Consider the following 27,182-nt stretch of genomic DNA (forward strand, 5'->3'; position numbering starts at 1 on the left):
TCTAGATGCAGCTGAAAACAGTAGTCCTGGGGCCACTGGTGAGCCATAGTGGGCATAGAAAGTCGGAAGTCTACCCAGCTTTTACTCCCTGAGAAGCATGGCGGGGCTCGGGCTAAGAGAGCAGGGAATATTCACTGAAGGCCAATAATAGTTTACCAGGAAACAGCAGCAGTCACAGCTACAGCAGATCTCAGACATGTCAGAAGGGCACCCATTTGCATATCACACACATGTGGAGGGACATCATCTCTTGGAAGAAGTTGTTAAGGCTTTCTTTTCAATGCTGTGTCACAGGAAGGATTAACAATGCACAGCTTGCTCTGCTGTTGCTTTCCAAGCTAGTATTTTTAGTATGCCCAGAAATCCTCTGGAAGCTGTCAGCATCTACTTAAATCACAGAAGGCAATGCATTATGTACACTGTTGGTAAAAATAAATAAATAAATAAATAAATAAATAAATAAGTATCCAAAATATCACATTGGTTACCCAGATATAGGTAAGTAGCTCTGGTATTTGGAGTAAGAATCCCACGCAGAACACAGACTAAGGGTAAAATCTTGGAAAAGCCCCCAATTATGTTTAACTCTTTTAGGCTGAGAAAAAAAAAATGTTTGTTTGTATGTTTTTTGAGACAGGGTATTGTTGTGCTTTCAAGCTGACTTTGAACTATGTATGTCTGGATAGCCTCAAATTTGTGGCAGTTACCTGCCTCAGCCTCCCATATGCTGGGATTATAGGCATGAGCTACCATGCCCAGCAGGAAAAATGCTTTTTCATCTATGAAAGTCTGTTAAAACTCTGTTTTCTTTCAGAAATTTTTCATCCAAGGGCGGCAGGGAATAAAGGAATGCACAAGATAAGAGCAAAAAGACTATAAATACAGATATAGGAAGGGGGTAAAAATAATGCTCTTTCTTGGAGGAAGCCAACTCTGACAAAGACAAGTAATGAAAAGGGATTTGCAGAATTTCTCTACAAAGACCAGGGGGATTTTCACACAGGAACAGTGGATAACCTCCACCTTGGCACTGGATGCCCCTGTTGCAAATGCAGCACAACCATTCAATGTGCCATCAAAGCAGAACACTGGGAAACAGTACAAACTTGGAAACAGCTACTATACATGCTCTGAAGTTCTGAGTAATGGTTCTGTTCCTAAATTGTCAACTGCAGATTACCAAAATAGAAATACTGTCTTTAGTAGTTCAGCTACCACCTAAAGACACCATGCATGTGCCAAAGTACTGAGGAGCGTACTGGGCCCAGCCTCTCCATACTGGACTTAGGTGACTCTACTGGTTCCATGTGAAGAGGAACAGAAGATGAAGAAGGGAGCAATAGGTTGACACCACCCAAGTGCTCAATGGCCAATTACAGTAAGAACCGTTAGTTACAGAGGCGGCACTGGTGGACAACAGGAGGCAGTGATGCACTTCTTGTACCTGAAAGAAACGGGGCTGGAGACTTGCATCTCCAGCAATAGCAGCTTTGCTGGAAGAGTTTAGAGACTTACAAGTGATTCAGAGGATCAGACCTCTTCCTCTTCTTATCTTCCACTGTCCCTATGGCCAATCCAAGCAATTTAAAATAAAAATGTCACCTTCTCTGTGAGGAGAACCTGCTAAACTGGGCAAAAGAACTTTAACCCTCATGGAATTTTAATAACTCAAGGTTACCAGAAAAGGGAAAAATAAACCAGTGTCATTGATTATGGAAAAGGAATAGGTAAAAACAGAGCACAGTTCAAAGAAATACTTGAATAAAAAACTTCTTATATTAGTACTATATGTCTTTCAGAATACTCAATGAACTCATTATTGTATAAATATCCTTAATTTTTCCAACAGTGGTAAGATAAATATTGTTTTCTACTCATGTGTCAAAAAAAAAAAAAAGAAAAAAAAACACTCAGAAATAAGTTTCCAGAGTTTAGTTATTAAGCTGGGATTTGAAACTGGGTCACTTAGTTCTTCTTAAAAATATGACTTTTCTATTTCAGTTATCTTATTTCCCAGGCTTTCACATGGTGACACAACAGAAACTTCAAGGTCAGACAGACATTCTGGGTGTGTGCCGATTGTCAGTAGTGGAAGGAGTGACAAATAAAAGGACATGTTACAGCAGCAACATTATAAATTGTGAGTGTGGATCTCTAAGTGGAGAACCACGGAAATTTGGAGCTCAGGAGGTCCAGCATCATATAGAAGTCAGTACCTTAAAAGGCAGGCACAGCACTCTCGACTGATTACACAGGATAATGCTTTTCTGTGGATTCTTGTAGGGAAACTGTGATAGACTGCATTTTCTACAAGGTCACCACAAGACTATCTTCGGATATGTAGCTTTTCTAGAACTTTATTATTCTCCTGTACTAGTAGGGTATATGTGCCCTTTTCTACATCTGGATAGAGCTTGTGACTATTTTGGCCAATTGTAAGACAAATGTGGCTCTAAGAATTGGTCATAAAGGTGCCACACAGTCTTGGAGCTCTGCTTTTGGAATTCCCTCACGGCCAGGAGAAGAGGCCCAACGGGCCTGGAAGAGGCCACACAGATGAGAACTGAAGCCTGCAGCCCATGGCTCAGGATTGTCTCTGAAGTACAGTGCCATGTTGTAAGCATTGGAATGATTTATCCTGAAAGATAGTTCTCAGTGCACAGAGCACTCAGGCCAAAGCTTAATAACTATAAGTAATTTGATTGATCAATGTCAGTGATATTGGGACTGAATCTGTGCTATCAAGTGCTCTATCATGGAGCTACATCCCTAGGCCTTTCTATTCTGATAAAAGGTCTCATTAAGTTTCCCAGGCTGGCTTTAAACTTGTGATTTTCCTGTTTCAGCCTATTAAGTCTCTGGGATTATAGGTAAGCATCTTCTTTTCTATTATTTAAGGATCTTTTAGCATTTATTGGCCATATCTTATTGTTTTCAGCTGTGTACCCTGATAAGCTTAGACTGCAAATGCTACTTATACAAACTATGTACTTCATCACTATACTATGAAATTCAAAACTCTGTATTTAACTGGCAACCAGGATAATGAAAAAAGTCTAAACAGTTTGTTAAAAAAAACAACAAACCAGTTGACATCACTTGAATCAGAGAAGAGCCATTCCTAACCAGCCCTACCAAGACTGTAAAGTCATTCACAATGCTAGTGTTTGTTATTCTTTCATGGCTGTACACTTTGATAGTACAGTGAAAAATATACAGAGATCCAGTCAAAGAAGCTGGGAACAGACACTAGACTCAGTTTTTTGAGACTACAGGGCAAACTCATGACAAGATTCCAGCTTGGAGGAAATGGGTTACAGAACAGAACTTTAGAAAGTGAGCAAGAGAAAGAAGACCTATTTCTACATCTTGTGTGAAAAGTAGAGTCTTGGTCCTAGGATAAAGGATAGTAGGCATAGGATCAGTTAGTAGGCATAGGATTAGGCAACTTGATGAGCATGACCTAACATTTCAGGAGTTAAATGGCCTGAACTGTGGAATGAGGAAGGGCTATCTTGAGTGACGGGAAATTGAGGATGTTATTTTGAGCTTTATACTAGAACATACGTAAAGTTCCTACTTTCAGAATTTAAAGTGAATGCAATTTTTGGGAAACTGACTGATTCATCAGTCATGGCTGTCTGGATAAATACATTGATAAAGACTAGGAGGTGGCACCTAGGCCCAGCAGGAAAGACTGGGCAACTGATTAATGATGCTTTTGCCAAAGCAGAGGAAGCTACTCAACATTCATAGCATGCGCTACCCTCTCATTCTGTTAAATGTGACTAATTACAACACTGTAATGTGGTTCTCATCGAAAGGCCAGTAGGAAAGCAAGCACAAAATATCTTTGTTGCTTTGAAGAGTACAGGGTCAGTTATTTACCACAAATTAAGAAAGAATGCAGAGATTAGTGTTAAATTGGTAGTTTGAACTAACTTGCAGTTTGACCTTAAGAAAAACACCTAATGTTTCTTCTTCAGTAACCAAAGAAATCCAAATTTTCTGAATGGGTTATTATGAAAGTAAATAGCAAAACTCATAAGAATATGCATTGTAGGTCGAGGATTTAACTCAGTGGCATAAGCCTGCCTGGCAAGTGCGAGGTCATGAGTTCAATCCCTGATACAAAAAAAAAAAAAAAAAAAAAAAAAAAAAGCTTTGTAGATTGTGACAGTCACATGCATATTAATAGTTAATAAAATCCACAATCCACTTTATAAAAATACATCTTTTCTCATTTAGGCCAAAGCTATAATCTTCTTCCAGTTTCTTTACTCATTGTACCTAATCTATCACAATTGCTATTTGATGTTCCATTATAAGAAAAAGTTCATTATTTCTTTCCCCATCAATGCCTCCTGAGTTTCTTTCCTAAGGAGATACACTTCCATGACACTCTCATCACAATGGGTGGATTTTCTTGGCCAATGTGGATATCTAGATTTTCGTGAAGCTATGGAGTTGGGTGAAACTCAAAGTGGAGAAGAACTAAGTAGACAGAAATAAAGATCAGAAACTGGCCAGAAAAGACACAAGCCAGAGTCCACGTGGACTTCTGCAACCTAGAAATACAGTTACACTTGAGATTCTATGAGTTGGGAATTAAAGTAAGAGTCTGGCTAGCAGGAAAAATCTCAGAGATGTAAATACACAAGAGACACAGGAGAACATACCAGGCAGAAACTTTCTACCAAACTCCCACTGATAGCAAGAGCACTGAATTATCTAAGTGTTTCATCCTGAGCTTCCTGCAGTCAGCGAAGCTCTTCTGCATCTTTTTCCTTCTTTCTTTTTTACATTGAAATTTTCACATGTCCATTCCTTTAAGAATTTAAGGATTTCCTAGTAAAAAAAAAAAAAATTGGAAATTTAGCATCCTACACTCACCATTCTGTAGAAAAATGGGTCTCCTTGCTATTTCTCAAATATTATGCTTTTCTAGCTCTACTTCCCGCACACTTTCTATACCATGCTCAACTAGCACTCCTGCCCACTATCTTCCCTATTGAATTATTCTTTTATGGATGAGATCAACCTCATACAGCCCAATTCTGTGTTGACACTTGGAGAAGTTTGTTTTTCTCCTTAGGGTCTTTTCTAATAATATTATACATTGGCCATAACCACATTACCTAGTGTCATAGACAAATACAGACATCTGGATTTCCTCACACAACATCATAAATTCACCTCAAAAATCTTTTAACAGTAGTGTGTGCTTTTTATATCTCGTGTAATAATTTACCCATATTAAAAACACTCTCCAATATTTAAGTAAATATAAAGGCTCAATAACCTCATTAGCTTATGAGATATTTTTGCTATAAATGAACTTAGTGATTTAAGAAAGTCAATAGTCAAGAAAAAAAGCAAATTAATTTTTGTTCTTCAGAAAAACACCTCAGTATTATTTCCTTAGAACACAAGCATCAAATCTCAACAGGTATTTCTAAAAATGGTCTAATTTATATCTTAAAATATTTTTCCCTTTGATGGATGATTTTAATTATAATTTTAAAAGTAAAATTTTTCTCATGTACAGAAAATTTCTATCACTCATTTCATCTCTTAAAGTTAAGTCCTTTTGTTTTCACAATGACATTTTCAAAGAAAACTGACCCTTTTCAGACTTTAACTTAAGAGATAGTTTCATCCAAACTGTAAAAGTTTTAGTTAATTTAATATTCAAAATTACATTGACACAACAACACAAAGAAATAATTGTTATCCAATGTTTCTAGTTAAATACCTTTTGTGAAAGGTCTGAACTCTGAAGGAGTAAAAGAGAATAAATCAAGGTAGTTTGCTTGGGGAGAGAAAATAAAGAAAACACAGAAAAGAAAGGACACAAAACAAGAGGAGTGAAAAATATGCCTTAGTGAAACCAGGGTAATTCTTGTCTCACCATTCATCTATTATAGTCCAGAATCTGTAGCTTGAATTTATTTGGGTCTCATGTTTGCCACAGTAATGTATCAATTTTGTAGTTTTCATTTCTAATCAATGAGGAAGAGTATGAATATAGCAATAAGATATTTAGTATAATATGTGTGCATCAATAATTAAAATATGATGAAGACAATAAAAGGCAAACAGTGCTCTGAAGAAAGGAAAGAGAAGATCTCTCAAGACACAGGTGGAAAATATGGTCTCACACTTTTCAGACTGTTCACTTAAGTAGAGAAAAAGCTTGTACTTTTTGAAATTATTTTAGCTACAAAAATTACTCTAACACATTTTTCTCATTAAAAATGGAAACATGTAACATTGATATTCATACTAAGGGCATTCCATACATCAATGCTACTTTCTATGCTTCTGGCACAAATGTCTCAATTGAGGATTCATCTTAGAGAACAAATTTTGGGATGTTGAACTCTTTTGGGTAAAACTTCTCAAGGCCTATAGGAAAAATAGGAGTTGAATTCCTACAAAGGCAGAGCAAGCCACTAGAACAGGTTTCAGCTGTGAATATTCTGTATGGCAAGACCAGAGAACCCCCACCCACTGGTCACTTAGAGTGATATCTTTTCAGCTCCTCCAGTTCCATAAACCTCACCATCATACAGGTGAGGATCTAGTGAGATCCTCTGTAGGATATTCAAAAGAATACTAAAAACTTAAAAAAAAAATCAATACACTTCCTGCTATATTGAAAAGAAAGAACTCATAAAAAATAACAAACTATAGGATGAATTATGTTCCATGGTCACTTCCTCTGAATTCCACTTAGCCACATTTTGTCCATAGCTCTGTTACAAGCTGAAGGAGGTGTCTGCAGAACTCAGCGGAAGAGTAGTGCATATAATCCTGCCAAAAATTTCAGCGTTTGAAGATGCTCTAGCACAAAGAAAATTTGATTTGGATTTTTGCTGTCTGTGTTAGTGACAATAAAATTGGTCAGATGGCCAATTCACTGCTGAAAATAAACACTGGTTTTCATATTCAGGGACACACACAAAATATGGTAGGCTAAATACCATCAGGAAGTCAGCCTGAATGTAAGACTGAATGCAATTTGACTGACAATCTCTTTTACTTTCTCACTAGGATTAAAATATTTGAGAGAGAGTCCCAGAATGAGATCATATGCATACACATGCCTAATTGACACAGCTGGATGGCTTGAGGGGTCCCAGAATAACAGGAAAATCATGGAAGGTGCATAAGAAGGCAGTGTACACTTAGAATTCCAATAGTTCCAACTCAGTGAAGCATTTGTGAACTCCAATTTCAAAATTTCAAACCATAGATCTTACGGGTTTTTATTGAAGACATTCAAAACAATGTCTCAAGATTTACTGATAACTAAAATGGGAATAAACCATTAATTTTATGAGCAGTCAATTATAGCACTAACACTTTCAAGATTATTTAAGACCAAACTGGCACAGACAAAGCAATAATATAAAAGATGTCACTTTACCTACAGGGATGAATTCCACAGAATCCTAGAATAAAAAGAGAGTTAAAGGTCATCTGAACAGTCTCTCTGCTCAAGCAGGAATCTCTTTGAAACATTTATGATAGGCATTCATGAGGGGTCATCTCAAACACAGAGACAGTAAGTCTTAAGCCTTGAGATAGTTCTAATTACTAATTTTAATACTGACATCAAGTTGTCTTCTTTGACATCTATCCACATTATTTTAGTTGTGTCCATTAAGCTGACTTACTTTCTGAGATGCTCATTTATGTTCACCCTGAGGTAAATACTAGTTGCAATCCTTGAACAGGTTATTTAAATTATTTATCCCTTAGTTTTCATCTTTAAAAATGGAGAGAATAACTGAATTTATTTAATAAGGATAATGAGATTATTAGAAGAGATGTGTTATTACATGTAATGTGCTTAGAGTAGACTATGACAAATGCCAAGCACCTAACCCATGTTCCTAGAATGATTTAAGGACAATTTAACAATTACAAAGACATGAAAGTGATAACTAATATGTTAGGAAACATATTTGGCATTTTAAAAGATTTGGCTATGTTTTAAAAATCAAAAAATCATAACAATTTGCAAGGATAAAACTTCAATACAAAAGTTTATTTGAAATATTAATTTATAAAATGAAAAACATGACTTAAGGATCAGATTTGGAAAGTTGCTTAACCAAAATCTCTTCTAAAAGTCAATGAAAAATAAGATGAATGATATAAATCGTGTGAGGCAGCTAGAATAATACCGACAACCATGCTTATCTTTGGGATTAGGGTTTGAAGATTTGAAATATGGATGCTGCATTTGGAAACTCTTCTATCAAATGAAACTGTGATATATATATATATATATATATATATATATATAGCATATAATATATCTTTTTTTTTTTTTTTTTTTTTTTTTTGGTCTTTTTCCTTTTTATCGGTACCGGGGATCAAACTCACGACTGCCTGCTTGCAAGGCAGGCGCTCATGCCGCTGAGCTAAATCACCAGCCCCAATATATCTTATATAATAATATGATATATACATACTCTATAGCTAGTATAACATTTAAATTATAAAGGAAATGCAGTCTAACTTTGCATTAATGGAAGTAAATATATTCTCATTCATATGCTCTACATCCAACTAAGCAAATGATCTTATCCTTTTCCATAACAATTTGAAGTCTGGTTAAATGTACTTCTTAGAATAATGGCATTAAAAGCATAAAATAAAATACAGTGAATACAGGGAATATTATATTTAATTTTATTTAAATTTTAAAAATAAGTGTCCTAGCAGTGGGAAGTGATTAACATAAACTTTAAAGTTGGAGCTATAATGCAATATGAAATATCTGTGATTTTTGGTAGTGAAAATATCACAAATCCTACTAAGGCTTATTGCTTGTATTTATAATTAATAAAGTGGTAAATTTTAGAGATTAGGTTTTGGTGGAGGAAATATATATATATTTCATATTCTAAGTTGATTAGAAACATACCAAGAATTATGATGCATAAGGTCCAGATCATCAGTAGGTCAGAAGTAATCTATAAGAAGACACGGAGCAGGGGTTTGAAAATAATGCCAAATGAGGATGCTTACCCTACAGGAAAAGAGAGCCTGATAAATGGCTTCAGATAAAAGTACTGAACTCCACTGCAGTTAGAACTGCCCTCACCACTTGTAAATTTACTTTTCCTGCATAGGTCAGGACTTCTCCCTCTTTCCTTTATCCCCTCATCCAGCTCCCTCACAGAAGGAGGGACCCAGGGGACATTACCATTGGGTCAGTAAGCAGCCTGGCCTTTGGTCTTATTTTATCAGTTCATTCCAACACTTTATTACTGAGTTGCTAATGTTTGAGTGGGCTGTGAAGGATTAAAATCAGAGATGGGAGACATGAAAGTATGAAAGATATTTGCCTATCATTTATGTATCCTTAGGACATGAGAGGGGAAAGGCGTTGTACCCGATATATTAAATAATGATGACGTATTTGTTCCTGGCCATTTTCCAGGCAGTTAGCATTAAGGAAGCAGGGAGGCACATCAGATATACCAGGCATAACATAAATTACAGCAGCACTGGGAACACACCATTGGAACCAATTCTAGTGAAATGCATAAGACAGTTTGGAATATCAATATTGTTTTGTAAAATCCAGGACAAAAATCTCTGTCCTTATAATAGAGAGAAAAACACAGAGCTCCTAACCCATAGATTAAGGGATGACATATTAGGTCTAGAATAATGAGAAATGGGGACATTGTTTTGGGCCTTGAGGAATGAATGAGTATTTCAACACATGCACATGAAAGGACATACAAGCCTCTGGGGCAGAGAAAAGATTGGGCAGGGTGTGTGAAGCTCACACTGCAACGGGATAGTCAGCCGTCACTGCAGCAAAGGGTGCATGGGGTGGAGAAAAAGAGGAGAGGATAACGTAGGAGAGAGCTGTACAGACTGGTTGACACAGACACTTTTTCTTGCCCTTACATCCCTGCACCCCAGCCCCCCAAGATGGAAAGTAAGCACTTATCAAGGGGCAAGCGTTCTACACCACAATTTGGAGTTTTCAGCAGTGAACCTCTTTCTCGCAAGAAAGGGAAAGAATTAGAATTTGATTTTTTGTTTGTTTATTTTTGATGTAAAGGACTCTGCAAACTGACCAAGTCAAATACATCCTGTCTGGCTATGTTTAAAGATTTGACTTACCACAAACATAGCAATATAAACTTAACACTGCAGAGTCCCTTATCTCTTGCTTTCCTACAGAATACAAAGGAAACAAACATACACACTTTTTTTCCTCGAAAAATTAACCAATGCTCAAAGACTATTGCCACCAAAGAGAAAAAAAAAACCATCAAATCACAAATTTAACAGGGAAAGTTTAACGAAGTCACATCAGTTGTACATTTACTTTCTTTGCACAGGTCCCGACTTCCTTCTCACCATTTTTATTCTTCACAGAAAGCACTTCAGAGACATTGCCAGTGGGGTAGGGAAGCAACCTGGGCCATCTCTTATTTAACAATTTCAACACTATCCACTGAGTTGCATGCAATCATGGTGCCAAATACAGTTACACAAAAACACCAGTCCTCAAATACTCCCAAGAACCTTGTATTATTCTCATTCTTTTTATTTTATATCATGTTTTCTTATTCTTTTAGAACAGAGAAAGTGTGTAACATCCCTGGCTAGTACGAAGGAGAGAAAGGAGAGATCAGATTTAAACCAGGCCAATCTGAAATATTCATTGGAAACCTCGAACCTCATAAAGAAAGAATAAAGGTTGGATTGGAGTAAAGAGGGTGGGAGATGATTAGAAAAAGAATGATAAGAAAAATAGAATTAGTAAAGAAGCAAGATGCCACAGGTCCAGATAAATGGAAGGGAATGAATGAATGAATGAATGAATGAATGGCTCAACAAAAAGAAAAAAAAGAAAAACAAAGCTACATTATCAGTAATACAAAATTAGAGTCATGATTATCTTTCATTCAGAGGTTACTTATTGCAGAGCCTACACATTCATAGGAACATTTCTGTTTCTTCTTTATAGCAAAATGGTGAGAGAAACTCCAGACTTAATGTAAAATTTATTTTAAATTTAATGTTTTACTCTCTGACCTACATAGGTTGGTAAAGAATGTTGAAACAAATTTTGGAGAACCAAATTTAAAAATCACACCTAATGCTGAAGAGAAGTCTTTTATGGAAATTTTCCCCCAATTTGGTTTACTCTGTATAAATGCAGTTTATTTTTTCTCTAGTTTAATTTTAGAATGCGTTGACTTGCTCATGTTAAGTGAAAACCTTTTAGTTAATTTAAATTTGATGTTTAGAAAATTAGTTTCAACTTAGTGGCAAATTAATACCAATAAAGAAAAACAGTTGGAGTTGTCAAGATGTTAAAAGGAAACCCATTGTTATTAGCATTTCTTTTCATATCTACTTGACATAATAAAAACAAATGCATTCATTTCCAAACTTAATACTTCATCGCTTATGACATTTTTCTTTACCTGCTCATGTTTTATGAATTGTTATAAATATACTACTGTTCAACTTATATTTCTTGAAATGTAAGTATAAAAAATGTCATATGGGACTTATCCCAACAATCAAACTCAATTCAATAATTCTGGAGTTACCAGACTGTGCTAATATATGAAGCATATGCTTTATATACTCTGCTCTATAGAACCCAGAACTTCTCAGTTCTGCCCCAGTAGGGTGCTACTGATCCTCTTCAGGAATTTTCCAGAAAACACACCACTAATGTATATTGCCCAACAAGACATTGATTTTATTCACATACCACATGGTAATTAAAAAGGACAGGATCATAACTGTCCTATCCATCTCCTTTCAGGGTTCTTCCACACTGAACTTTCACTGCCTATTCAAAGATGTCGAAACAATCAAAAAGGTACTTTTGTGTCAAATGTTTGATTTATTTTATTCACAGAATTGTTGTCTTCCTAAGCACTTGACTCTTGTTTGGATTATAATACTCATTACATTTTATTCTAATTATAAATTTATATGACTGTTCCATTCATCTTTTGGAGTAATGGTTTACTAAAGTACTTCAAATTTTGAACTCAACGACAAAGAGTTAGCAGTGGATGGAATGGCTTTTAAAAGTTTTTCACATCTAAAAGCATAGCCTATGTTATATTTTTATGTTCATAACTAAAGCTACAGGGAAAAACACCTTTTTCCTAAAGCAGAAGTGGAATACTGTAATACAGGTCCACTTTGTGTTGTAGGAGTAGACCTTGTCTATTCAATTTTATGCAACAACAGACATGTGACTTAACATATCCTTCAATCCAGTGAGCTCTTTGTGTTCTGCCATAAATCTTACTTTCAAAACACACAGGTTCTTAATCCTAGAATCTGACCATGACTGGTATTTTCATGTTCCCCTCAGAGCTCTTTTATGAAGCACTCCTGGAGCAGCATTTGTGTGATGTACTAAATATCAGTTATTCCAGATAATTCTTCAATCTCCAGAGAATCCTTCACATTGACCATGAGCTGTGTTTACTTTGCTATGCACTTAAGATTAAGACTTCCAACAATGTCAGTCATCTGTTGTAGTTTAAAGAATGTAACAGATGTAAATAAACCTAAATTTAAGAAATACATAGAAAAAACAGACAGTAAACTAAGTTTCTACAAAATATTGCTGAATTATACATGTTCAAATAAAATCTTCATATTCTTTGCCACACTCAATGGTATAAGTGTAAGTGTGAAAATTTCTAAACTCTCTGGTGCTGCTAAGCACTTATCACCTGAACTATTTTTCCATGATCTTCCAGAAAGATTATTATACTTCAGGAAATTAATGGATAAAATCAAGACTCACTAACAGGGTATAGGAAAGAAGAGACAGAAAGCACCTTTTCCATTGCATACAAAAATACTGGGAAGGAAGATTCTGACAACGTACAAGAACTCACCATCCTGAAGCATTTCTTCTCTCCACCCTGTCTCATCCAACTGTCATTGATGCCTTCTTCCAGTTATACCCATAGAGTGTATGTCACTTTATATCACTGGGCCTACCAGTCATCACTGATATAAAGCCTTTTTCTTTTGTTATTTCTTCTGTATCCTTTGATCTTCCTACCCCAATAATATGTGTAAGGCAGATGACTAACCAAATTATTGGTTCGATGGAGCAGAAGGAATATTTCAACCCTAAAAAGACTGACTTCCTATCAGACCTAAATTTAAGTTCAAAGGGGAATTTTCAGAATTCTTGGAATTGAAGCTACACCATATAACTATTTTTAATAAATGACTGCAGCCACTTATACCAAACACAAGATACTGAGCCAAGAAAGAACTGTTTTAAAAAATCACCATATTGTATTCACAATTCTTAAGACATTTAAGTGCATTCATTTTGTGCAAGTTTAGAGTCTGTAACTATGGTAATTGTAAATGTGAATTTCCATGGAGAAATGCCAAAAAAGTTTAAATGTTGCTATGTATCTATTTTATAACATCATGCTAAGCTGTGTATATCACACTTCTACTGCATTTCCAGATGCAATCTTGTTAAACTGACTTGATCTTTGTAAATCTGACTCTGATTTAACTGGTTTTAAAAGTTGCCTAAAATTATAATAATCGGTACCTGGAATTAATAAAAACTACTTAGTCTTACCATATCAAAGTATTACAGGCAGCTGAGATAAATAAAAGTATTATAGGCAGTCAGTCAGACAGGAAAGGGCCCTCAAAGGAGTCAGTGCAAAAATCAGATACCTTGCAACTATAGGAGAGAGGGACACTTTAGCTGTGGGTCAGATCTCAAGAGGTAAAACAATGCACCCACATATATTTCCTAAGATAAACATCAGGAATTGGCATTTTAAATAGGTCTCTATCACCCTGAGAAAGTCAAGAATCACCAATCCAACCCCCTACAGGAAGGTCACTGTCCTATACACATGCCCACTTGCTACATGACTCACCCATTTGTCTCCAATTTAATCAATTTTAGCTGAGCAGTGAATCCTATTGGTCGACCACATTTCTGTCCCATCTCATACCTATCTTTTCCCACCTTGAAGCTGCCTCCCCTTGAGGTTTTGCTCTATAAAATCTCTAGGAAAGACAGAGGTGTCAGCAACCCACCCAGAACCCCTTCTGTCTCTCTCTCTCAGACGGAAGCTTTTTTCTCTCAATAAATATATTCTGTTCTCAACCTCTGCTGTTCCTAAAATTCATATTTTTGATTTTAAAGAACACAAACTCATACCAGACATTTAGTAGATAGAGTTTCCTTTCCTTATATCAAAAGAGTTTCAAAAAGTCAGCTTGATGATTTCTGGCATTCTTCTGCCCTTCACACTAACTTTATTTCTCCTACTCTTTATAATTCACTAGTCTGGTGGAATTTAATTTTTTTTTAATGTAGTAATTTCTCCCAACCTTCCATTGGTCAGATGGAAATTGCTTAAAGACACAGTTTTATATCTCTTTCAGTTTTTGGCAACTTGGAGAATTTTGGTCAAGGACGAGAAGGTTCCTTAATTTCAGTCATCTCATACTAAAACCAATTAGGATGAGACAGGAGTATTCATAGTTGACTTTGTCCAATATTGTAAGCCCAGTATTTGCTATGGTCCTTAATAAATGAATATGCAGACACACACACACTCATACAAAAGTTTTAATCCAATGATAAATGAATAAAATAGTTACAAGCATAGCTAAATCATGGACAGATGTTGTACACAGAAAGATTAAGAAGGAAAAACAAAAACAGAGCTGGAACTTGATTGCTTTCTGTGAGCAAGAACATGTTAAAATGGCTAAAAAGATGGCACTGGCTATGTAAGAGTTGGTATTTCTGGGGGATCTGAGCTAGGAAAGGTACTAAAGATTTGTAGGTTGGAGAATTATAATCAGGAAAATTATATATATATATATATATATATATAATTTTCCCCAAAGCAAGAATAATTTATACTAATCACTAAAACTGCGTCGGGGCTTCTCTGAAAATTTGCTTTCAGCAAGATCTAAATAGGAAACAAGGAACATACTTAGGAAAAATATTCCTGTTTTGATGCAATGAGGTTATTGTTTATTTTTATCAAATGCACAAATATTGTTGATCCCTCCATAAATTCACTTAATCCAGCTATTATTTTCCATACAGTCCACAAGTTAGTCAAATTCAAAGTTTCTACCAGGAAGGACTTTAGAAATGTGCTTATATGACCAAAGAAGAATGAAGGACTATTTTAAATCCTATTGGCTTTCACAAACTTAAAAAAATATCTATTTAGCTACTTACAGTCCTAATTTCTATGAAAATGACTGAGAAGCAGCTACCCAATTATACAAGGGCAATTTTTCGAACCAGCTTGCTAACACTGTTTCCATTTCAAAATGCATTCTTTTCTTAACTTTCCCGGATTCACCCCCAGCCCCCTTTTCTCATCTGCTAAAACCTTGTCAATATGTCAAAGCCCAAGTTGAATGTTATGTGCTCCTCAGGACACTTTCTAGCTTAGAATCAGACTTTCTGCTACCTACTGTCTTCATTATCTTCCTAATTATAACTCTTACATGACACTAATCACACACTCTGCTTTATTTTCTCTACATCTCTTTTCTCTATCAGTTCATGATCTCTTTTATGTCAAATGCCAACTCTTTCTCAGAACCTGAGTATAGCAGAAATGTACTAAAACTTGAACGAGGAAATGATTGAGTGTGATTGGAAGGTATCCTGGATAAAGATGCCCTCCTTATAATAGAAGCCAACCTAGGCTCACTAGACCAGAACAATGAAAAAAGAGCAGTGGACGAGAACCTAGTAAGCTGAAAGGTATGAATTTTAGGCACCAAGTTCTGGCTTTGTGCATGTGAATTTAAACTTTATTTTAGCTTCACACTTAGTAATAAATGTACAACAACTTTTCTCAATATACTTTACCTTATATCTTTTTAAGAATATGCTCCTATTATTAAAGATAATTTTGATAAAAATTTCCAAATACGTGACTACCACACCGCAGTTCCAATTGATAAGCTGGGAGTCTCAGTGTACTAAATAGTAGCCTAACATTGGGAAAAACTATGCAACTCCCAATAGTTTAATCTTAAAAGACTGGGTCTCCATTTCAGGCCAAAATTATCCTTTGAGAGAAAAATGTGGTTTCTAAAGTGATGTTTGTGAGTATGTTTTTGAACTATAAGATCAGGCTTCATAAATATATCCCTGTGTTCTTTTCGTGCTGTGTTTATTCTGTTTGTTCCAGCCAAGAGCTAGCACATAAAAGGATTCCTTCTCAAGAGACTGCATATTAGAAAGGCATGCATCTAAGTGCACAGAGCATTCAGACTGCCAAGAACAGAATCAAATAAGTGAATATATAGTTTGATTTCTTGGTTAATAACATTTTACAGTTTCCTGCCTGCCCTTTCACAATAGGACTAGTTCCCCAAATAGAGCAAAGTAACTATTAGAAATGCTGTTAGGATAATGCAGGATGGAGAGAGGTACAGTGCCAACTGGCTTCCATGCTGAGACCTGCACTTATAGACAGACAAGGGAGGTTGCCTCCTTTCATCCTGTAAAATATTTGTATTCAGACAAAACACCAGAGAAAGATGAGATGAGAAAAACCAAGATCTAAGGTCTAAGAATTTATATATCCACAGCAAATGGCAGCATGGGAAGGGAGAATGGGGTGGTGAGATTTCTAGAGAAAAAATACTCAGTCTAAATCTGAAATTAATGCAATTTTCTGTAAAGGAAAATCATTTTTGGAAGAATAAAGAATCACATTCTATAAAACTACTGATCTTCCAAAGAAAGGATACAAAATCAAAATAGGAGAAAATAAGCTTGAAAATCATACATTACATTAATTTGAAGGAATTCATTTGATGCCCAGAGACTTTGCAGATTCACAGGTCAATAACATTTGTAATTCTATTGAGAATTTAAGACATGCCTTTGCACTCCCATCTTATCAAATGTAAAAAGTGAGGTTTTTATTCACTCAAAAGCTATATGAAGTGTGATATCAAAATAGACTGAGTGCAGAAATCATGATAATTTAAACTGCCTGTATTAGATCAGACAATATATATATATATATATATATATATATATATATATATATATTTCATGAACTTAATTTGTTCTTTGATTTTGGAAAGAATGGCCACATTAATGTATTAGGAAAGATGGCCATGGTCATATTTGTAGAATATGCAAACAAAAACAAAATTTTGACAAAACCTTTTTTTGTAAAACATAATGTTTGCAAAAAAGTATCTGTGAATCAAGGTACTACTGTATATTCTTTTCATTATTTCTTTGATTTATAAATTAGTAAACATACTCATAAAATGTTATTCGATAAGTAATTATTAAAATCATATCTAAATTAGTAAGTATATATCTCTAAAATTTCTGCTTCAATTTTTATTGTAGTAAATATTGGTATATACCATTGATGGTGAGTCTTTTAGAGATGACTGCCTAAGCTTCAACCTTTAAACCCACTTATTTATTCCTAAGTGCCAACACTGCAATTAAACCCAAATACTGAGATTTTAATTTAGGAAAAAACTATTCAAATGTTAATATCTTTTGTCTTAAAAGAGAAACAAATAAAACAGGTGGCGTAGGTTCACTACCACTGGTATATAACACTCATAATCAGTACTCTGGGGAATCAATCATTTTTAACATGCAAAGACTTCCCAAGAGAAAGTTTTAGAACCACTACGGAGTACAATGTTTTCTATATTAGTAAATATGGTTATTATTTTCCTAGTAACTCAGGGTAACATTATGTTGTACTTTTCTTTTGTACTTTTTTCTCTGTCTTATATTTCTGAAGTCTGTAAGTTCTACCAACAAAATCTATCTCAGAACTATCTACTCTTCTCATCTCTACTCCTGCGGTAGGTTTCACAGTATTCTCTGTAATGAAAACTGCCCACGGTGACCTCCTGCTTCCCTCCTATTGCTCTCAGGTTCTAAGCCATTCTTCTACTGAGCTAAGGAAACATCATCCACTAAAGGCCAAAGCCTTAGTTCCCAGGTCTTAGGAACATGTCATGGGTGTGTCATTGTTTAAGACTTGAGAATCATCAATGTTATAAAAATTAATCATCAAAATAAAATATTCATCTGAAAATCTATAGACTGTCATATACAACTATTTCAATTGGTTACAGAGAAACTCTACAGGATCTGACTCAGGATCTGGATGTAGTTTAATATTCATGATAAAAGTGAGGTATGGCATCTTCTAAAAGAGTCTATTTCATCCCTATATCCAAAGCTTCACCTCCTACATTTTCCCACCTACCTGTTTTTCACAGCGTGATTGCTCTTAGAAAATGAGAAGTTCCTTCCCATAACGGAGTTCACTTTTGATTCCATGCGTCTGCAAGATTTCCAAACTCTTTTCAAGGTTCATTCTTTGCAAATGTTTGGTCTCAAGAAATTGTTCTTTTACTTCCCATTCTCTTCCCCTTTCCTTCTCTTCTCTCTCCTCCCCTTACCTCCTCTTCCTACCCTTCCCCTGCTCTATTTTTTTTTTTGCCAATGAAATCTCTTCTTGATTATTGTTTAAATAACTTTAAGTTATTCCATGACCTTAAACATATTAGTTAAAAGTACCCAAACGATGACATTTAATACACAAAAATCTCCGTCCTTAGGAAGCTTGCATTTAGTTACGAAAATAAATACTAAATAAAGAAAGAATATAACATATTAGAAGCTGGTAATAAAAGTAAGACATCTAAGACATCATGACTATAATTAAAAAGGCTAGAGGCTAGGAAGGGAGGAGATAAGGGAAATTAATAAGTTAACAGTCACCTATGGAACCCACCGAAAGAGTTTTTCTTGAAACCTTGACTTAAATTCCATCACAGCCATCACCAGGTTGATTGAGCCCTCTTTACTTATAAACTTTCTGGACTATTAAATTCCACGAATCCATAAACAATAATTCCTGCTTACATACTACCCTCTAGCCAAGCTTTTTCCACTTGTATAATCCTGCTCCTTCTATCTATCACCTGTGCATATTACAATGCTTCCTTTTGTGGAGTTCATAAAAATGCTCTTAGTTCTGACCTGGAGGACATTTCCTGACTGTTCTCTGCCCTTATTACTCTTGATTATTAGAATTTTCCCCAGGACCTGGTCCTTTCTTTTTCAGGCCACCATCAGCAATAGCTCAAAAATACCTTTATGTCAGAGGTCCCTTGTCTGAAAAGTTTTGCTTAACAGTTGGAATTTATGACAGACAAATAAAGCGGAAAAAAAAAAAAAAAAAAGATAAAAGCTGGGTGGGTAGACTAAGGAATTTTGGTCAAAGAAGGCAAAATGATAAATTAAGCAGCAAGTAAGTTAGATTTAGTGAGTATTTAGAATTTCAAGGATCAGACAGCAATGAAAAAAAATTTAGAGTAAAGAAGATTAAATAAGAATGGTTATAAAGTATAGGCAAAAACTAGCCATTGAACAGGTAGTTACTATTTTTGGTTGGTCCATTAACTGGAAAAGAATAAAGAAAGCCGTGTCTGTTGCTACAGACTGACTAGAACTTCTTTCTCATTTGGATAATCTTTTCAAATGGTTTTGGGACAGTAGGACTTCCTTTCTACTCCGGCTATTCATTCTTGTTATTGCTTCTGGGAGAACATGCCACAGAAACAAGCTGACTACTGCCATAGAATTCTCTGGTTTCCTGGGAAGAAGATGGGATGATTCTGAACTCCTGTCTGTTAGTGGAAATCGCATCTCTATGTTGGCCAGAGAAGGACTGGAGGGCTGCCGAATTGGAACAAATAAATAACAATACCTGAAGAACAATGTCTGTATATTTTGAAAACTGTATCATGGATTACTATTTTATCTAGTTTCTCACAAGGAGGAAACTAGAGCTCAAAAATTTAAATGTGCAACTGTACGTAGCTGATGGGGTCTTTGTCATTACAAACACTGTGCTGTAAAGCTTCTCCACTATTTCATGTTCCTAAAATTGCACTAAGGATAAGAAGACATACATCACTGATTCAAGTGCTGGAGGTGAACAGAGACTGTCTTGCATTCTCCAAGGCTAATCCCTACTCTCCATTGCATATTTTCGAGTGCTGCAAAGGATGTGCCAACTCTATAAAAGTTGATACTCTAATGCCCACAAAGTTCTCTGACCATTCTAAGCAGCTTCTGCAGTGCCCTCAGGATGTTAATTAGTAGAAAGGAGACAAGTGTGATTATCTTTGGAAAAATCACCAGCCCTTAGATTCTCTGATCCTCCATCCCCCTCCTTCCAAATTACTCAAATGTTTATATGCTTATCTGAGGATCCCTCAGTCAAGAATCACCATTTCTGATGCTCAGTAAGCAGTTCTATGCATCTGTCAACAACCCTTATGATGCCACAGCCATATCTCTGAACATATTTATGGCTACAACTTTGCTCTCAGACAAAGAATAATCATAAGGAGTTTTATGATTGATTCATGTCTGGGTTTAGATTTGTTTTTCTAGAAATATAACAAATAGAGGATATAAATTAATATTTTTCTATGTTCTTTATGAGATATATGGCTACTTTAAAATAAGAAACATGGTAGTTCCTGTAATGAAACTGTATTATGGCAACTAATGATAGCAATGAGACAAATTCTGATTAAGGATACTGCATTGGATATTCTCTCAGTCCTGCAAATATCTTTAGAAATTAAATAAATGCAGCTCCATAAAATAAGAAAAAATAAATTCTTCACAAGTATCCAAAGCTTAGAAAATAAATAACATTAGGAAGGATTGCAGAAACAATATTTGATCTTTCTAACCTATAAAAATGGCAATCAAATAGTTCAACCTAAGAAATAAAGGCTGCATGTTTAAAGTGTTTTATTTCCTATTATTATGACCTCATATGTACGGGTTTCTATATATTTTTCAAAATCATTCAATTTCCTTTCTGTACTGAGCAGAAAATTTAATGATGGCATGACCCCCTAGGTCATGAAAATAGGTAAAAACATCAGACTTAAAATAATGGAAAAAAGATGTGTAAAGTAAAAAGAGATGGTGAAAAAAAGGACTAACAGGAGGGTGGGATATAAATTTAGGTACACTGCAAAGTCTCACAGTGCCAAAGGGAAAACGCAATTAAAAAGGAAGATTGCAGGGAAAAGAGTAGGGCAAGGGGAAGAAGAGACAGGGAGGAAGGCATCAGTCTTTGTTCAGGAACGTTTCTCTTTCTGCTTAAGCTGAACTGTGAAAGACGGGAAGCTGTCTTTCAATGGTGTTGTTTTTAACACTGTTAGTGTAGATTCTTTTTGTAATCATTGTATTTAGCCTAGTTAAAAGAGGATATATTGGATATATTCTTCCTATGTTCTGTTTCATTTTGTTTTTCTGAATTTAATATGTAAAGAGAAGAAGAAAACAGTAAAATCAGAGATATCTAGGTTCAAATTAATCTGTTCTACTTCAGTAGTAACTAGGCTGCTTTGCTCTGACCCTTAGTTTACTCTGACAAATGGAGTTAATTATCTGTCTGTATACACCATGTCTGCTTTGTGACACCAGTAACTATCAAGCATATGAAGCCATAACATCTTAATGTAAAATAAATTACTTCTGCCTAAGAAAAAACAAGCAAATAATGCAATGTGAGAGAATACTGGTGGCATTAGGGTACTTCCTTAGGAACATTTTTAACATCCATGGTAAAAATTTATATTGAGATAATAATGGAAATGAATTTATAAAAAGGTTTAAATTTAATTTAAATATTTAAGTTAAATATTCACTACTGCATATATTTAAAAGGCAAAAACTCACCAAATATTTTTGTTTAGTTTTCATCTGAAACCAACTGTTTCTGAAATGTATCCATGTCTACTAACTTCTACATATTTATTACATCAGACAAGGATAAAATCTTGATCTATACTTCCCACTACCAAAACTGCTATAGTGAATATTTACCATGGAGTTTTATGCATTCTTAAAACAAAGTAAAGAACACTCAACATTTTAGATTTAACACTCACAGCTTGCATTTTAAGAGTGACCCAAAGTTTCAAGATCTGTACAGGCGACAGTTCATAATTTTACTAAAAATTGTATTATTTTTAAAGCCATTTCAAGTTTGGTGTGAAAAGTGAATCACTGAATTTCCATAAGAGATTCCTAGCAGAAGAACTAGAAGAAACATCTCAAAACAGTTTTACTATTCTCTCTCTCTCTCTCTCTCTCTCTCTTTTTTTATCAGTATCAGGGATCAAACTCATGACCACCTGCTTGCAAGGCAGGTACTTATGCCACTGAGCTAAATCCCCAGCCCCATTACTATTCTCTCTTTATTATCATTTACTCACTTTATAGAGGAAGCCATATGCTAGATAGATTATCATGAACTGAGAATTGACAAGTTCCATGGAGTACTAACTCGCAAACAGTGAAATCTGATTATACATTTAAAAGTTCTGAATATTTGAAACCCCTTGCCTTGAAGAAAATCAGACAAACACATCAGACTTTTTAAATGTATTTTTAGTGACAAAATGTCATCATTAATGGCAAGGAAGAGTGCTCTTATACTCAAGAAAAAAAAATGCTGTGGATAGTATTATGTGTCCAGACACACTTTAATTGGGGGGCTAACTAATACCAACTGAAATACTGCTGAATATTTTTTGGGATAAAAGTTTTGTTTTTCCCTGATAAAATCTTTGAATGCTGTATGAAAGCAATGAAACAATATATTTTTATCATTCAGATTTCCTTTGGGATTAAAGCAGGAATACAATAAGAATTGCCTTTTTAAAAATTTTCCTATTGACTTATGAAAATTAATTACCCATTGAGCAGACTTGATGCAAAGCACTTATACATGATATATTTCCTATTGCCCACATAGCAACTTTCCAAAAATTAATTATGGCCAATAGTTTCAATTTATAAGGGAATAATTAAAAGTAGTATGGGAGAATGAAGAGATAATGATGTCATTTTTAAATTAATTGAAGCATTTAAATTAAGAGGTACTTCTTAGGGTTTAATTTCTGTTTAAATTAAATAGCTTATATATATGAATATTCAATATTCATATTAAATCTGATTTTGGATGTTATAATCTCAGAAATATGTTTAATTGGTCATTTCTCTTACTTCTTTGGAAGAATATTTCACTTGCATAATTTAGAAAATCAAATTAAAAGTTTTAGGTGAGGAGTTTCTTTAAATTGGTAACAATGAGCAGAAATGTGTTTATCTGCTAAACTTCATCTATTTAAGGAATCTTACTAAGGTCATAAACAATGCTCATTTGGTATTCTCTAATTAACCCACTAGAAATACAGAATCTGTCTAGTGACTTTTAGTATTTTAATGAAAAAATTCTGGAAAATAATGTAACATCAGACACAAATAGATTCACACAGGTGAAGGCACAGAAATACATACAGATATAATCACCCAACAGTGGGCCATGAATGTAGTTCTACCCATAACTGGACAAAGTGCGATTCTGACTATGCATTTGCCTTTCTCAATTCAGGAAAGAAGCCTGCACAGATGAACATGTACATATAAGCAGCATTTCTCATGTTTGTTTAAATAAATTTAAGAATCAAGTAAAGGTATCAGCTTTTTGCTGTAATCAGTGTGCTGATTCTTTTGCACTTAAAGACCTCTTGCTATGAATTACACTGATATGTCTCTCCACTACCTCCAGATAGGAGGGACAGAACAAGTGGAGACCAAGAATGGAATGATTTGCTTAAAATGCTCTTTGCCATTAATCTATCTCTGTTCTAGAACAATCACTTTTAATAGCTCTGATTTATTAGTTCTTTAAGGCATTTTTCCTTCTTCAATGATAGTAATATATGAAGTAGAAGTGGAGAATCATTGGAAAATGATACACTCACCTACCAGATATCACAGGAGTTAAAGAGAGAGACAAATTAGATGGTGGTAAATTCAACCCTGAACATAGTAATTGTCATTGTTTTCACTAGATTTTTACTTTGTTTCCTGTTCTTGAGCATGTCCAGCTACTGACACAATAATTTTAGTAACCATCATTGGACTTAATTTTGTTCTTCACACTGTATTTATCTTTCCTATTTCTATTCTGTGAATGTGAATTAGGTCTTGTGAGATACAATAACAACAAAAAACTCAATGTTAACAAAACCAAGATTAATAACCCACTCAAAATGCAAATTAAAACAATACTGTTATTCCATCTTACTCCAAGAAAGAAGCCTATATCATGAATGAGTTAAAAAAAAATTATGGTATTGGCACACTCCAGCAGCCATCGGGAAGACACTGCCCATAGGTAAACAACTCGGTATGGATGCAGCAGCCGGCCCTGCTGTCAGAGAAGAGAAACTGATCACCAATAAAGGAAAACCCATTAGAATTACCACAGACTTCTTAACACAAACTATCAAATCAAGAAGAACTTGGAGTTAAGTATTTCAAGTCCTAAAAGAAAACTTCTAAACCCAGATTGATGCACAATGAAAAACTATCTTTAAAAATTAGTGAAGAAACAAGATACTTCAATCACAAAAAGCAGTTGAAGGAATTCATGACCACCAAACCAATCTGACAAAGAATACTGAAGGACATTCTAGAGAGATAAAAAAGACGATGGTTCCAGGAACAGTGGCAGAGGGGGGTCACCTAGGGGAACAGACAAGTGAATGGAAAGGAAAAACGCCCAACAGCAGGAAAACAGCATGACAGAGATGAGCCAGTGCACATGGGCCATACTCATTAATATAGCTGGCCTCAATTTACCAATAAAAAGAAAAACAGGTAGAGTGGATCAGGAGACAAAGATCCACCAATATGCTTTACCCAAGAAACACATTTAACTAAAAAAGAAATTCATAGACTAAAAGTAAAAGGAGAGAAAATAGTACTCTATATGACAAGGAATCAGGAAAAAAAAAAGTAGGGGTAGCTTGCTCACCAACAGCAGAAGGGATAGGAAAGATATGGCATCTCTATACAATGGAAAGCTACAATGGAAAGCTATAAAAGAAGATAATGTTGAGGCTCTTGTAGGTATATGGATACAACTTGAGATCATGCTCATGGGTGAGATGGTTCAGGCACATCGGTGAACATCATGTGGTTTCCCTAGTATAAAAAACTAAAGGATTTAGTGGTTTCCAAAGTGCACAATAGATATTGTGAAGGTAAAAAAGGAGGAGATGTCTAAAGGGGAAGGTGATGGCTATTATTAATCTTATCCTGTTTTGAAAACCTGTATTGGTTTCATTATTCTTTTGGTTTTATTCTGTTTTGTTTTGTGTGCTTTTACCATATTTGATGGCATGGACAACTATTTCAAAAATAACAAAATGTATTATAGTAGCCATTACTGATTTCCTATTGTCTTGTGTCAAAGCCTTGTACTGCTTTACTTATTTTCTTCCGGTTGATTTTAATCTATATCGTTTTGTTTGATTTTATTATGCCTGATGGCATAAGCAGCTACTTTGAAGATAACGAGATGCATTATGGTAGCCACTGTTATATTCCTATTGTCTTGTTTTGAAGTACTGTGTTGCTCTCATTGTTTTGTTTTGATTGATTTTACTGTTATGTTTTATATGATTTTTTTATCGCTGATGGTATGGGCAGTTATTTTGAAGATAACAAGATGAATTATGGTAGCCACTGTTGATTTGCTTTTCAGTTGTTTTGAAGGCTTGTATTATGTTTATTGTTTTGCTCTGACTGACTATTCTTTTACTTTTGCTTGATTTAATTATGTCTGATACGTATAAACAACTACTTTGAAGATAACAAAATGAATCATGGTAGCCACAATAAATAAATAAATAAATAAATAAATAAATAAATAAATAAATGTATGGTATTTAGGCATAATGGAATATTACTGTGTCATAAAGACAAACCTCAGTCATTTGTAGAAAACTGAAATCACATTGCTATCATAAATGCTAAGTGAAATAAATCAGACACACAAGCTTAAATAGTTTACTTTCTCTTACACGAGAAACCAAAAATAAAACCTAAGATGTCAAAATAAGATTGTAGGAAATTAGGTGATAGAGCTTTGCAAAAGAAAAGGGAACCAAGTATAAGAGGATACAGGTAGGGATGGGGAAGGGAATGGGATGAAAACTAAATTAAGATGTGTTATGTACATAAACCAATTTCTCCACAAAGCACAATCATTATGTCCTGCAAACATGTATCAATAAAAATAAAAACAGTAATATCTCATTCAAGAGTATAAAAACGAAAAGAAACATGAAAAGCTTCCATTTGATATGATGCTACTTCCATGGCAGACAGAAAGAGCAACACTGTACTCGTTTGACGATGGGTCTTGCAGGTTTGTCAAAGAATGAACATTATCTCACTACACATATTTCAGTAGCCAGAGTGACTACAGGCTAAGCTGTAGGATAATGGAAAGAAGATGCATACTGTTGTCTTTGGGAAGGGACAAGAACTGGTTTATAATGATGCAAATCACTGCAGATTGGACCTGTGTGCTTCCTTGCTCTCAACCAGTGCTGAGCACCAGGAATCCAGTCCTCGGTCTACAGGTCTTGATAGGATCATAAAGAAATACACCATTTCTGTCAATAGAGGCCAACACAATTTAAGAATAAAAACCCAAAGTTGATGCAGATCTGCCTTATAAAGAATATGCATTGACTTGACCCATTTTTTTTCCATTTTGTCAAACTTATAGGTTAGATTCTTTACAGGAACCACAAAGTTGAATTTATGGAACATCATTTGATCTAAGCTGCTTGTGAGACTCATGGGCAGTTATGTCAGTTCTCATCTGTCAGCTATGATTATGTCTTTTCTTTCTTCTCCTGCTTCTTATCCCCATGGAATGCACCCGAGCCAATAGCATTATCTGAAGCAATTTTCTGCTTTGGAAGCAACTCCCAAGGGTCACATGTCAAGACCAGAAAATTAAATTAAATTAACGTGGGCCCAATGTGCATTATAGCTCATCTTTTCCACATTAAAGTTTAATAAATGAATATTTACATATTCAGATAGTTATTTGCATAAAATAGTATACATTTATTATATGTCTTGTGGAATGTAACAGTAAAGTTTCAGATCCCGTAATTGTGAAACTGAAGTGAAATGGATAATGTCACAGCTCTCATAACCA

The 27,182-nt window shown here is 34.9% G+C and overlaps 1 protein-coding gene across 35 annotated transcripts in view; it reads right to left on the reverse strand.

Moving 5' to 3' along the window:
- The window catches only part of Lingo2 (leucine rich repeat and Ig domain containing 2), a 1,124,971-nt gene that overhangs the window by 773,897 nt on the left and 323,892 nt on the right, over positions 1 to 27,182 (reverse strand). For 5 of the 35 annotated variants that reach the window (XM_063252363.1, XM_063252381.1, XM_063252342.1 and 2 more), the window contains one exon: positions 7,433 to 7,457. The exons of 29 other annotated variants lie outside the window; for them this stretch is intronic. The gene's annotated coding sequence lies outside the window, so the exon portion shown is untranslated. Of the gene's footprint in view, positions 1 to 7,432; positions 7,458 to 8,941; positions 8,991 to 27,182 lie in introns of all 35 variants that reach the window. One more of the 35 variants, XM_063252250.1, reaches the window with a different exon arrangement.

This window comes from Cavia porcellus, unplaced genomic scaffold (genome assembly GCF_034190915.1).
Source record: "Cavia porcellus strain 051 isolate PalLab524CR breed Dunkin Hartley unplaced genomic scaffold, mCavPor4.1 scaffold_1, whole genome shotgun sequence".
Lineage (NCBI taxonomy): Eukaryota > Metazoa > Chordata > Mammalia > Rodentia > Caviidae > Cavia > Cavia porcellus.